This window comes from Belonocnema kinseyi, chromosome 8 (assembly GCF_010883055.1).
Source record: "Belonocnema kinseyi isolate 2016_QV_RU_SX_M_011 chromosome 8, B_treatae_v1, whole genome shotgun sequence".
NCBI classification, from domain to species: Eukaryota; Metazoa; Arthropoda; class Insecta; order Hymenoptera; family Cynipidae; genus Belonocnema; species Belonocnema kinseyi.
In genome coordinates this window covers 15,380,091-15,395,549 of record NC_046664.1, presented here as the reverse complement: position 1 = coordinate 15,395,549, position 15,459 = coordinate 15,380,091, and the positions used below count along the sequence as shown (strand labels likewise).

Genomic DNA, 15,459 nt, shown 5'->3' with positions numbered 1-15,459 from the left:
TAGTTATTCAGAAAGATAGATGTTTTAATAACTTCTGAAAATTTCATCGACATTAGGAGACTTCAGGAGTTCTCAGGTTTGTTCAATAAACTATAGAAGTCTTTAGTACCTTCAGGATAATTCAGGACACTTCAAAAACTTAAGAGTAGAGATGTTTTAAAGTTTCTATTAGGAAACTTTAGAAGACTTTAGTGATTTCAGGATACTTTAGGATTCTTTAGGATATTTCAAGATAATCAAGGTACTCTAGGATACTTCAGGATACTTCTGGATACTTCAGGATATTTTCAGATACTTTAGTAACTTGAAAAGGTAGATGTTTTAGTGGCTTCTGAAAATTTTGTCGGTATCGAGAGACTTTCGGAGTTCTCAAGGATTCTTTCAGTAAACTTTAGAAGACTTTAGTGACTTCAGGACGCTTAAGGATGCTTCCGGATATTACAGTACTTCAGGATATTTAAGGTACTTGAGGATACTTAAGGTACTTCAGGATACTTAAGATACTTCAGCATACTTAGGGTACTTCAGGAGATTTAGGATACTTCAGGATACTTCGGGATTCTTCAGAATACTTCAGTGACTTAAGGACCCAGATTTTTAAGCGACTTCTGAAAATATCATCGACAATAAGAGACTTCAGATATTTCTCAGTTTTTCAGGACACTTTAAAAGACTTCTGTGAATTTAGGATGCTTCAGGATTCCTTAGGATACTTCAGTAACATAAGAAGATAGATTTTTTAGTGACTACAGAGAATTCCATCGACATTAAGAGACTACAGGAGGCTTCAGATCCTTTAATAATTTCAACTCCTATAAAAAAATTCTCCATAAACTTCAACGAAGTGCCTTTAAGAAGACCAAACATTTTCCTGTCCCAAAATCTAGTCCCAGCACCTTTCCTCTAAAAATTGACCCTTTTCTTCAGTTTTTCATGATTCTAAACTCGATTGACAAAAAGGGAGTTTGAGCCGTGTGAGTGGCGATCGGCGGGCGGCGCGGCGGCGATTCGAGAGGAGCGAATACCCACCGATTCAGCCTTCTCTTGGTACACCATGCAACGATTACAATCACTCGAGTGAGTCCCCAGTCCTCTCGGTGGTTTCCCCACCTTTCGGTGAGCTACGAGGACGAGGAATATCGTAGTCCGCAGTTAGACCGAGTCCGTTCGCGCATTCGCATTAATTTTCATCCGCGGTTTCTGCCACCGATTCCAAATCCAACCGATTCCCGTTGGCGCGGAGAGGCACTCTCCTCCCTTATCAAAAATCACTCTATTTTTCGGGCCCCGAACGTTCTCAGTGATTGACGCTCGGTCCCCGAAAATGTTCACAGCCCTTACGGTCGTGCCGCGTACACTTCAAAATTGAACCGATTACGGATTATTCGAAGAGAAGAAAAAGAGGAAGAAGTGGAGGAGCAATCACTTATTATACTATCGCTTCTTCTGCTTGATATCATTAGAAATTATCTCGTTTTTCAAATCATTTTCGTGAAGAAAACGATTTTTCGCTTATTTGCAAGACGTAAGTAATCGAGAAGCGTTTTCATAAAAATGAAAAATAATATTTTTATGAAATTAGTGTTTTTAAAAGAATAGTGTTTTCCAAAATTAGTAATATTTTTATAGATTTTTTTTTGTATTTATAGTGTTTTGGGGAAATTAAAAGGAAAACAGAAATCCGTGTGCCTTGAAATGGTACCATCAGAAAGGGAAACGTGTTTCCTTCAGAAAGAGAGGAACCCATGCAGTGCATGAACACATATGAGTCTTGAGCGTTCACCGTGAGTGAAATAGAAAGGGCTCAAGAGAGACGGAAAATGAAATCGGCCTTTGTTATGCACACTCTAAAAGATATTGTGGTGTTAAGAAGTTTATTGTGAGTGATTTAAAATGTTTTTGTTTATTGATTTACAAAGTGTTTTCAACAAAAGGAAATAAATAACAAATTGGGAACGAAATGCAACACCAAAATTGTTAACATTTTATTTGAATCTGTTTATGAAGTAGTCCCAAAAATAGTTGCATTTAAAAATTGATGGATAGTGAACAATAAAAATATTTATTGTATAAAAAAGAATTGTATTTAAAAATTTTATTTAAAGCCGTTTGTCAACAAGGGGCTTTGGTCAGAATGGAATAATACAATAAGGACCTGATGTTACCAAATAAAAAAAAAAAAGGTTGGGCCCCTATTTCTCGTAGTTCATTGCCCTGATTCTAAATCACTATTTTTGATTTATTTTGGTGGTTAGGTTCCTTTTTTAAGGACTTCAATTTGAAAATTTAATAAATATAATTTTAATTAAAAAAACTTTTCGAGTGCAAATAAGAAAGGCGGTTTCTTCAATTTTCCTGTCTTCAAAACACGTGCAGCTTATAGAGAAACGACAATAAGAGAATATAAAATTTCAAGAATAATTGATTGGATTTGTGAAATAACCTTGAGTAAAACTGTAAACTAAAGTCTAATGAGTTGATAAGGATTGGAGGTGATTGTTACAATTTATAAACTTTCTTTGTTCGAAATTTCACAGCCATATTGGATAAGCTCCAATCTCTAAAATATTTCCTTGATTAGTATTTTTTGTGGATCACATTTTTAGACTTTTAGTAGAAAATGGCACAGGATCATTACTTTTTTGTTAAATAATTTATTGCATTAATTAAAAACTAGTTCTTCAATATCTTTTTATTTTTTGGATCACTTCTGATCTTCCGTTTACAATTTATTTTTTTCATTATTCTTTTTATTATTTCAAGTCTCTCTTTATTTTCTCTATTTTCACAAAATCTTCCAAATTAATTGTAAAATGTTTTCCTCTATTCCTAATTAATTTTCAAGGGTAATTCTTCCGTAAAAATAGAAACTTTCTCGCAGTTCCACGTGCGAAGTCAGAAATATCTCTAATTTGCTTAGCTCAAAGGCACACGGACTTTTGTAACTGTTCGCCGGTTTGTGTAACTGGGAAGACGAGTCTTTGTGGATATCGATCTCAACCGAAACGGGGCCTCGATAAAAAAAACTCGTTTTTCTCGTCACCGCAGCGAATTAAAATTTTTTTGTTTCGCTTCCTCGGTTCACGAAAATGCCAACAGATTTTTGGTCTTTAAGCGAAGGCGAACGGAGCAGTGTGTTCTCGCAGTGAAGTGAAACCTAAAAAAGCAGTCCCCGAAAAGAAAATCTCGGAAAAGTCGGTGAAAACTGGATAATTGGAAAAAGTCAAAAATCGGAGAACGCAGAGCGGAAGTTGGGTTTTTTTGGTGAGGACAGCTGAGGAAGTTCCGGACGTGGCTTCCTAAAATTTGGATAAAATCGAGTGAGAATTTAAAAAGTCGTTGTTGTGAGGGTTTCAAGGATCTTGGTTATTGTTACAATGGAAACATGAAGATCGGTGAGGATTTGAAGTCCGATCGAGACTGTTCTACACCCATCAGCCATAAATGACGTGAGTACCTAGAAAATTGCTTGAAAATTTTCCCTGATTTTTTTATAAGATAATTGCTTCCGTGCTTGTATCCTCAAGCAACCACCTGTGCGACATGCCGGCAAACCACGTGACATACGGAAGCAGAGTGTTTAGAAAACACTTTAACATAAGGCATAACTCTCGAGAGACTTCCGCCTTTCAAAATTTAAAGACTTCTGTATTCTCATTGAAAATCTAGTTTCTGAATAATTTAAAAAATTTGAAAATTAAAAAAAAAAAATTTTTTTAAAGAGTTCAAGTGGATTTTTTTTAAAAAGTCACGCGATCGAGAATAGGGGAGAACTTACTAAAGTGGATTATATAAACTAAAGTGAACGATAAATAATTAAAAATACGAACGGATATAAAAAATTAGCCTAATTTCATTAATAGTTAAGACAAGTAACATTTTAATAAATTAAATTCAAAATTAATTATATTGCATAGATTTTCACATAAAATTAAATATTATCCTCTGTAGGTTGATTTCCTATAGATTGTTCTGGAAAAACTGCTTGGAGGCTATTTTTAGTTTGTTTTTTACAATTTTTCTAATCACAGTTTCCAAACGAGGAATTTTAATTCTAAAAATTTATTTTTTGAGAACATTAAAATTATAAACGATTATTTTTCAGTAAAGGCGATAAAGTTTATTTCCGTATGTTTCTAAATATTATTCATAGAAAAGACAATTTTCAATGTGATTTTTGTTTCAATTAAAAAAATTTAAATGATTTAGGTTTTAATCGAATAGATTAATTTTAAGGTTCACAAGTTTTACTATATGTAAAAAAATAATCTGGAATGTCTTAGGAATTTTTTTTCAACCTATAGGATTAAAAAATTAGAAAAACATTGAATTTTTAAATTTGTAAATAATTTAAATTTTGAGAAGATTTTTAAAAGTTTAAAATAAAATATAGATTTTTTAACATTTCGAGCGAAAAATTGCAAAAACTTTGTGAGAATTTTGAAACTCTTCAAGAAAATAAAAATATTTTCATGAGATTATTGAAAAGATTAAAAAAGATCTTTCCTGTAGAAAAATTGATTTTTAAAAAGTCTGGAAGATTTTGAGGCAATTTTGTTAATTTTTAAAGTTTTTTAATGCTTGGAGAATAACTCGAGCCCGTTTAAAAGATAATTATGAAATTTAGAAATTTAACAAAATAAAAAAATTGAAAGATTTCCAAAATCTTATCGAATTTTTTCTTTAATTTCTTCAAAATTTCTACAAGTACTAAACATTTTTTAAACTAGCTTACATTTCTTCTAAAATTTAGTAAAATCCTGTAAAATAAAAAATCGTTTTTCAAAATTTACTAAGTACGTTTTTGACAAATCGGAATTTTTTAAATAGCTTAGAATCTTCTCAAGAAACTAAGATACAATTTCTATAAGCTTCCAAAAGAAATAAGCAAATGAATTATTTTTTTAATTTTGACTTCAAAAGCTTTTAAGTTGAAAATTTTACTATTTTGTTCAAAATTCGTTTTCTTTTTTAAAATTGAACTTTTTAGTAGAAATTTCATCTATGTTGGGTAAAACTCTAATTTTTTATTTGACAATTAATCTGTTTTCTTTGAGGATCCAAATACTTTTTTTAAATTAAATGTTTGTAAATTTGAAAATAGTTAATCAATTTACTTTCAATTTTTCAAAAATAAAAATTTCTAAAATTTAATTTTTTTGTTGAAGAATTATATTTTTTGGCTGAAACTTGATTTGTTTCGGTTTAGAGTTCAACTATTTTGTTGAAAAATCGTATCTTTTTTTATAAATTTAACGTTTTTGATTTTAAATAATTTGTTTTAAATATCAGCTATTACATTCTTTGTTGAAAATACTTCATTTTTGGTTGAAAATTGATTTTGTAAGTTTAAGGTTGATAATTGTAATTGAAAATGCAGCTTTTTAGTTGAAAATTTAACTATTTCGTTGAAATTTCGTCGTTTTGGTAAAAAAATAATCTTCTTCGCAGAAAATGCATTTATTTGTTTGAAAATTCAAATACTTTTTGAATATAAACTTTTTCGCTGAATATTAATATTTTCATCTTACAAATTAAAAATTTCAGTGTAAAAAGTTTGTGTTTTTTGTGAAAAATATAATTTTTTCATAAAAAAAGAAAATTGTTAAAAATTAATCTGTTCCTGTTGAGAATTTAACTATTTTGTTGAAAAATCGTATGTTTTTCACGAATTTAAGTACTTTTAATATTAAAAACAAATTTTTTCGGTTTGAAATATCAAATGATTTTTAAGTACGAATTTTTTAATTACAAATTAATATTTTTGGCTAAAAAATTGAGAGTTAAGAAAATTCGTCTCGTTTGGAAAAAATAGAACTTTTTTTTTGGTAAAAATGCAACTAGTTGAACATAATTCATTTTTGATTGGGTATGCAAATATGTTGTTGATAAAAAAAATTTGTTTTAGATGGGTTTACTTAACTATTTTTTATTTCAATTTCAATTTTATTTTGTTCAAATTATGAACGTTTAAACAGTTTTGTAAAAAAATTTTCTCTTTTGGAAAAAATGTAATTTTTCGTTAAAAATGTAACTGGTTGAAAATTCATGTTTTTTTTATTGAGGATTCAAATATGTTCTTGGTAAATTGTTTATTTTTGATAGGTTTAATTGTTTTTGATTTCAAATTGATTTTTTTTTAAATAAAAAATATCAACTTATACATTTTTTGTTGAGAATTCGTATTGTTTAAAACTTTTTTAAATATTTAGCATTTAAATTAAAAGTTTATCTCTTTAATTGAAAATGTAACTATTTCGTTGAAATTTCATCTTTTCGTAGAAAATTAAACTTCTGGGCAGAATAATCATCAATTTCGTTGAAAATAAAACTATTATTTTTGACACCTTAAAAAAATAAATAAACAAATACTTATTCCAAATTATAATTTTCTAAACGTTATTAAACGTTTTTATTTCTTTAATCGGAAAACTATAGGCGCACCTCGCGTGCGATTGATGATTCCAGGAAGATAAAATTCAAATTGCGGTTTAGTCTCCTTATATTTCGGAACTATTTGAAGTTTTCAATACTTGTAAAGTATTTTCGATTACAAATTACCAGTCATTAATTTTTGGAACCATTTAAAGTTTGTCAAATAGTATTTAAAATAATTTTATTTGGAACAGGTATACACAAAATAGAAGAATAGTAATAATTAAATCATGAATATTGATAAGTGGGTATTTCCAAGTTTCCAGTATAACTACGTTTTAGATTTGACGCCTAAAAATGCTATTTTTCACCCCAAACCATTATGAGGATCTCCAAATCAAATAACTCTCTATGTTAAGCGAGATTTATAATTTGAATAATTAATCTTATAATCGGAATTGAGATTTAAAATACTATTGAAAAAGTATTAAATTTATTTTGCAAATGAGTATAAGATAAGAACAAATTTAATTTAACAAACTAGATGCATTTTTAAACCAAAAAAAAAAATAGAACTTTCAACTACAAGAAAATTAATTTTTCACCTAAATGTTGGATTAACAACCGACATAAATCCTCAAACATGTCGATGATTTGCCAATCATGCATGTTGAATTATAAATAAAATAGTTGAATTTTAAAACAAAAAAGATTTTTTAAACCAAAAAGGAATAGTCAAAATTTTCGGTTTATAAAATTAATTTTTAAAAAATAGAATTTTTAAACTGTTAAATTACCTTTCTAAAAATGGAATAGTAAAATTTTTAAGGAAATAAATAAACCTTCAAAAAAATTGAATTGTGAACAAAGTAGTTAAATTTTACATAAAAATTACTTTGAAAAAATAGTTACATTTTGAACAAAACAATTAAATTTAATTGAAAATTTTTATTATTTTATTGAAAATGCAACTATTTTGTTGAAAATTAATCTTTTTTTTAGAGATTCCGCTACTTGGTTGAAAGTTGAACTGCTATGTTAAAAATGATTTTTTTTGCAGATTTATCTCCTTGGTTGAAAATCATCCTATTATATTTGTAGGAAGTTAATTTTTTAGGATAAAAAATAATCTTTCGGGTTGACCCCTTTGGGGAAAATTAATTTTTTTATATTTATCATTTTTGTTAAAAATGTCTCTGGTTCAAAATTGAACTATTTTTTCCAAAATTCGATTTTTTTGTAGAGAAAAACTATTTCATTTTTGGTTGCAACTTTATATTTTTTATTAGAAATTTATCTTTTCTAGCTAGAAATTGATGTATTTTATTAAAAATAAGTTCTTGTTACAAATAAGTCCTTTTTGGTAGGAAATTAATCTTCTACTTCAAAATGGATAATTTTTAATTAAAAATGCAATTGCTTGTATCTAAATAAGTCATAATTTGTTAAGGATTCAACGATTTGTTAAAAAATTAAATCATTCAATTAAAATTAAATTTTTTAGTAGGAAATTAAAATATTTTTATGAAACTTTACGGTAGAAAAATAAATTTTTTGTTAAAAATAATTATTTGTAGGCTTGAAATCTCAATCTTTTTCTAGATAATTCAACTTTATGTCTTTAAAACTTGAAAATTCGTGTTTTTAATAAAACGTTAATTTTCTTAGCATAAAAATTGATCCTATCTTGTAAAGATATTTGTTAAAAAATAAATAACTATTGTTAAAAATGTTAATATTTTGATAAAAATTTCCTTCTTTTTTTGTTTGTTTAAGAATTGCTTTTTCTAAATAATAATATATTTTCTTCTAAATTAATCTTCTTGGAAAAACTAATCTTTTTGGTTAAAAGTTAATTCATTTTGGTTTAAAATGCAACTGTTGGGGTCTAAATTAATCTGACTTGGTTGTGAATTCAAAACTTTGGTTAAAAATTAAACTATTCTGTTGAAAATAAACTTTTTTGTTAAAGATTTATATTGTTGGTTGAAATTTAACTATTTGGTTTAAAATTGAAGTATTTTCATTAATATTTAACCACTTCGTTGAAACCATTTTTTTATTCAAAAATTCGACTATTCGACTATTCCTTGGTCGAAAATTTACCTATTTCATTTTTAGAAAAATGAACTTTTGGGTTAATTCGTTACTTTAAGATTTATCAGTTAAGTTGCTGATTAATTTTTTTAGTTGAAAATATAGCTGGTTTGTTGAACATTGGTTCTTTTTTATGCTTAAAAATTAATTTTTCAAAAAAACAATATAACTATTCAATTTTTTGTTAAAAATTAATTTATTTTTTTTATTTTTTTTATTTTTTTGCATTTTAAACTAAAATTTTTCCCTTGGGTAAAATATGGTTCTAATTAATCGAATAAAATTATTTCGCCAGAAACGCACCGCGTGTCTCATTTGCGGTAAGGGACGTGCAATACGTGCATAAATCGCAAACATAAATCTTATCCGTGACACGTGACATTCTGAATATTCTGAAAATAGTTACCAATATATATTGAGTATTTTGCGGTTAATGTACCTTATAGATGTATGCAACGATTTTTTTATCTGCGTTCTTGTTATTTTTTATTTCATTATTATTTTTTGTATTATTATATTTTTATATTATATTATTATTTTTATTTAGTTTATTTTATTGCGTAATCATTTTTGTTTTCCGCGTGATTTGCCAGTAGAGAGGTACTGTTAGAAAAGTATTTTTCCTGAATAAATTTTTGAGGGGCCTGAATATTTTTTATAATTTTTTATTCATTTTTAAAAATAAAAAATTAGGGCGATTGTGAAATCTCGAGAAAAAAATATTCCTACACTTTAAAATTCTCGAAAAAGAAAATATTCGAAATTATAAAATTTCCGATAAGACTTTCAACTAGGAAAATTCCCAAATAATAAAATTTTTGGAAGAAAATTGTCGAATTATAAAATTTCCGATATTGAAAAATTTCCAACTAGAAAATTATCTAATTTTAGCAATTAGAAAATCTTTCTTAATAAATCATGTTTATTTGTTAAAAATACATGAATGAAATATTTCGATGACGAAAATTTGGTTTATAGATTTTTAATGTATTATATTAAATTATTATTAGAATCTCGAATAATAATAGTTGAAGAACTAATTTTTAATACAAATTATTGTTATTTTAATTTAAACCAACATTTTACAAAATAAAATTAGCATTCAAAAACATTCAGCTTTGGTCAAAATATTTGATTGTTGTATTTGTAATAAGTAAATAATATTGAATTAAAAACTTTTTTTTCAATTGTTTAAATTTCTAAATTTTCTAGTACCTGGAATTTTACAGGATCAGATTATTTATAACTTAGAAATTTTTCAAGTCTTTAATAATATAAACTATTCGTGAATTAAAGAAAAGTTAACTGATCGTGAAAGTTATTATTCGAAAATTTTGCAATTCGGGTATAAAACCTTTTGAAATTATTTTTTCCCAAGATTCTTGACAAAATTTTTAAATTAAGTCCTTATTGGTTTTTCATCACACTAAAAGTTGTACTACTGGAAAAAATCAATCTTACAGTATTTTAAATGTATTTTCGCAAAATATCAAAAGTATGAAACTTTTTTAAACCTTATTTTTTAAATTGAAATTGAATTGAACTACTTTGTTGAAAAATACTTTTCTTGTGGTTGAAGATTTCGTTCTTTATTTAAAAATGTAACTACTTAGTCGAAAATTGTTTTATTTTTGTTTGAAAGTTAATTAATTTAACTAAAAATCTAACTGTTTTATTTTTAGTTAAGAATTTATATTTTCTAGTTCAAATTTTAAAATTGTGATTTAGACTCTATATCTTTTGTTGATAATTCATTTTTTTCATTGAAAATTAATCTTTTTGGTCGAATTTTTATCTCTTTCGTAAAAAATGTTTAAAATGTTAGAAATATATTTCCAAGTCTTTTTGGATTAAAAATTTTTTTATTTCGTATGAAAGTCATTTTCCTCTGTTGAAACTGAACTTTTTTCGGGAAAATTCAAATTTTTGAATTTTAAATTTAACTACCTTCGTAAAAATTCTTCTTTTTGGCTTAAAATTTTAACTGTTTGATTAAAAATATTTTGTTTCTTTAGTTCAAGTTTATTTTTTGGTTTGTTTTAAAATTCTACCAAATATAGCTCTTTTCCTTGAAAATTAAACTGTTTGGCTACAACTTGTTTTAATTCTGAAAAAGAAATTTGCCTTTAAAATTTGTTGTTGCAATATTATTATTGACGGCACTTCGCATTCAAAATAAAACTATTAGTATGTATCCAAAAATTGCAAATATAAAAGAATTATTGAATGTTTTTTACAACACTTTCTTTATTGCTTTTTACTAGTCTATAAAAAATGATGCAATCTTAATAAGCAACGGATTATTGTATCGCAAAATAGATTCTCTACAACTTGAACTCAACCCAGTTTTTTAAATATATAAATCATTATAATTTTTCCATCAAGTTATTAAAAAATGTCATTGATAATTAAATAAACACACACTCAAAAAAAGTTTTAAAAACATTAGTTGCCGACTTAAATTCATATACTTTTTTAAATTAACAATTTAATTAATTATTTTAAAAGGTCAACTGCGAAAAATATTGAGCTGTTCTTAGAAATTTTATTGCATTAACAGGAAATGGCGTTCGGTTGTATTACCGAGTTCAGAACGATGAAGAATGCACTTATTGCTTTTAAGTTAGGCATGATTCACAAGTTTAAAATATTCAGAGGAGGGAGGGCGATGCTAATTTTTCTTGCTAGTAGAAAAAAATTGCTTGTTTGGTTTCGCTTCTATGAATTTTAATTTTAGGAAAACTCAACTCTGAAGAGTAGAAAATAATAAATCCAAGAATATTAATAAATTTTTAATAAGATATTGCTATTGGCCTTTTTCAATAAAATTGATATCTATGGATCTTACGGTTGAAATTAATTTTCGATTTTAACTTTTGCCGGTTACTGGTCTAATAATAAAAAGTTAAAAATATTAAAAAATTTACCTCAGTCCGGATTTGAACCGGGAAAGCCACTATTCATGGATGGAGCCTTAACTCAGTTCGCCACCACGCACCACCCATGAATGATGACGTCTCTGGTTCAAATCCGGGCTGACGTAAATTTTTTTGTTTCCCTAAAAGTTATTGGACTATTAATCGAAAACATGGATTATTACAAAATTAATTAATTCACCCTGTTCGACAAAATAACACCAATACTTTTAAATTGAAATTGGAATTTTTTTTAAGAGACAATTAAATTACTTGATGCAACAAATGTCCTTATCAGATGAAGTAAGAGCGAACAAAGAGTGCCGAAAGTGCAGTTATATAAGATTGATAATGATTGACTCAACGATTTTTACGTGAAAGTTGTTTCGTATTTCGCAAGCTGAAAGATATCCGTAATTAGTTTAAAGTATTCTATTTTAATTCTAATTAAAAAAAATTTCAAATTGTGCGTGCAAAATATTAGATATAAATTTAGAAAATAAGTTAACTTTTGGATACGGATTAAGTTAAATTAACTTTAAAGTAATTATCAACAAGTTATCGTACATAGAAATGTGAATAAATCACTACTTTCATACTATCGAATTAAATTTTTTCAAATAACCCATTTATAATGGGAAATTCCTTCTTAAGCTGAACCTGCTATCAGGAATATATTATTATAGCAATTACTCCTTGACTGTCGAGTTTAACAGAAAATTTTAAAAAAAATTTAGAGTGGATAAGCAACTTTTTCTTTAAATAATCTGAGGATTTGAAAGAACGTAACATAAGGGCATGTAGTTGTTTAAAAAATATTATTAAAAAAAAACAATCCATTTTATAACTTTCCCAAATAAAAAATGAAATATTTAAACTTTCAATTAAGGAAATTAATTTTCAAACAAAAAAAAGGAATGAATTTTCAACAAACTAGTTTAATTTTCCACCATAGAGATGTATTTCCTAATAAAATTATTAATCCTCAAACAAAAGATGAATTCTTAACAAATTATTTTATATCTCAAACAAGTCCTTGCATTTAAAACCAAAAAATGGTTATTCATAGTTTCATTAGCAAGAAATAGTATTAGTGACAACCAGTTTAATTTTTCTCTTAAGTATTAAGAGTTTATTTAACAAATAATAAATTATCAACGAAACATGTCATGGTTGATAATTCAAATCAAAAATAATTTAGTTTCAAATTCTTAATCAAATAGCTACATTTTCAAATAAAAAGATTAATTTTTCACCAACAAAGACAAAGTTTTAATTGTGACGATGGATAATTAAATTTAAAAAAAATTTCAACAAAAGATTGAAACTTTTCACCAAGTAATTGAAGTTTCAAACAAAAATATAATTTTTTATTCTAGAATAATCACTTTCTACGAATAAAAACATTTTTCAACAAAACATTTGAATTTTTAACAAAATATATGTAATTTCAATTAAATTTTTTAATTTTTAACCAGTAGAGGACAATTTGCAACAAAAAAGGGACTATTTCGTTTTAATTTATAAAAACGAATTTTTCGCAAACCAAAAAGAATTAATTATAAAACAAAAAATTGAATTTTTAACATCAAGATTAATTTTCAAGTCTAATAAGAAAATGTTGAACAATAAAAAAAAATTCGTTAAAATAGTTCAACTTTTAACCAATAGTAAAATTTCAAGCATCAATTTTCAATTTAAAAAATTATTTTTGAACAAAGAAAAATGAAATTCGAAAGAATTACTGAAATTTTCAACCAAATAGTTCATTTCTTATTTAGAAAAGAATAACAAACAATAACAAAAAACGCATTTTCAACAATATAGTTCAATTTCCAATTAAGCAGTTAATTTTCTGACGAGAAAATTAATTCTAAACGAAGTAGTTCCACCATCAATCCAAAAGTAATAATTTCAACCGAAAATAAAATGTTTAGGAAAGAAGTTCAACTTGCAATGAAAAAAAGAAGGATTTTCTTCAAAAAAGATCAATTTTTAACCATGAAAGACAAATTTGCAACTAAGTGTTAGGACTTTTAATTAAAAAGTCAAATTTTTATTTAAATATATTAAGCTTTAACAAAACCTAATGAATTAAAAAAATTAAGTTTGATTTTCAACCAAATGGATTATTTTTTAACCAACAAATAAATTTTTAGCGAAGTATTCAAATAATAGTAAAATTTTCTTCAAAAAGAAAAAAAGATTTTTTAGCAAAAAAGTTAAAATTACTACCAAAAAAGGCGAATTTTTAATTAAAAAAGATAAATTTTGAACTAAAAATGGAATATTTCAATTTTCAATTAACAAACTCTTTTTTTAAATATAAAAAATTTTTTTTAATAAAATAGTCAAACTGTCACTCAGAAGATGAATATTCAACTAAAAGGATGAATCTTCAACCAAAAAATCCATTTTTTACACAGTAGTTGAACTTTTTACCATAAAATATTAACTACTCACCAAGAAGATTAATTTTTTATCTGAAAAAATTAATCCATAAGAAAACCTTAGGGATTTTCAAAAATTAAAATAAATTTTCAAAAATATAGTTCAATTTTCAACTAAACGGTTCATTTATTAACCAAAACAGAATTTTCAACAAATTAGTATAACCTTAAAATAATAATAAATTTTTTTTTTTAATTGGTTTTTTATTAGAAAAGTTCTACTTTCGACCAAAAAGACGAATTATCTACCTAAAAATACTAATTTTTAACAAGAAATATAATTGTTTCATTTTCAATTGAGAAAACTAATTTTTCAAACAAAAAACAGGTTTTGAACAAAATAGTTAAGTTTTCACTAGAAAGATGATTTTTTAATTAAAATGATGAATCTTCGACCAAAAAAAATCAATTTTTTACAAAGTAGTTAAACTGTTAACAAAAAATATTAATTACCAACCAAGAAGATTAATTTTTATCAGAAAATATTAATCCCTCAGCAAACTTAAGGAATTTTCAAACATTGAGTTAATATTCAAAAAATAGTTCAATTTTTAACGCAACTGTTCATTTATTAATAAAAAAAGAATTTTTAAAAAATAAGTACAATCTTCAAATGATAGTAACATTTTCTTAGAAAAAAAGGATTTTTTAACAAAAAAATTCTACTTTTGACCAAAAAGACGAATTATCTACCTGAAAATACTAATTTTGAACCAAAAATATAATAGTTTAATTTTTAATTAACAAAAGAAAATGATTTTCGAACAAAATAGTTAAAATTTTATCAAATAGAGGATTTTTCAACTAAAATAATTAATCTTCAACCAAAAAAGTAAATTTAACAAAAAGTAGTTCGACGTTTAACCAAAAAGTTGAAGTTATAATAAAAGAATATAAATTTTCCATCAAGAAGATAATTTAAAAAATTAAATTTTCGTTTAAAGATATTAACTCTTAACAAAACCTAACGAATTTTCATACTTAGTTTAATTTCCAACCAAACGGTTAATTTAATGAAAAAAAAGAATTTTCAACAAAGTCGTTCAACCTTTAAGTAATATTTAATTTTTCTTCGAAACAAAAGAATTTTTTAACGAAAAAAGTCAACTCTTGACCAAAAAAGACAAATTTTAAATAAAAAATAGTAATTTTGAATAAAAAATGTATTAGTTCAGTTTCCCATTGAAAAAAATGAACTAAAATGAAGAACCTACACAAAAATTAATTTTGTAACAAAGCATTTCAACTTTCAATCAAAACGGAAGAATGTTTCTAAAGAATCTAATATTTTATTTATAAAACTCTACTTTTGTGTATAATTCGTCATATCAAATTAAAAAAATTGAAATTTAAAAGAAAATTCTTTTTTTAATTGAAAAAAATTTTAAAAATTTAAATTTTCATGATTAAAAATCTGAATAAAGAAACATAGGGGTTTAAAGAACAGCATCAAGCTTTACGGTTACGCACCTCAACGGTGTACTGAAAACGAGAGTAAACGCCTGTACTCTTTTAAGACTGTGTATCTGTCTCGGCTCTCGAGGAAAGTGTAACAGCCGGGATTGTGTCAGAGAGGAACGAAATGAAAGTGATCGAAATCGCTGGTGTGGATCGAGCATGAT

At 25.7% G+C, this 15,459-nt stretch overlaps 1 protein-coding gene across 5 annotated transcripts in view; it reads left to right on the top strand.

Annotated features, from left to right (window-relative positions):
- Nucleotides 1-1,127: 1,127 nt before the first annotated feature.
- Nucleotides 1,128-15,459, top strand: part of LOC117177796 (venom metalloproteinase 3-like) — a 300,190-nt gene continuing 285,858 nt past the window's right edge. For 2 of the 5 annotated variants that reach the window (XM_033368723.1, XM_033368726.1), the window contains exons 1-2: nucleotides 1,128-1,525; nucleotides 3,116-3,449. The gene's annotated coding sequence lies outside the window, so the exon portion shown is untranslated. Of the gene's footprint in view, nucleotides 1,526-3,099; nucleotides 3,450-15,459 lie in introns of all 5 variants that reach the window. The other 3 variants (XM_033368725.1, XM_033368724.1, XM_033368729.1) reach the window with 3 other exon arrangements.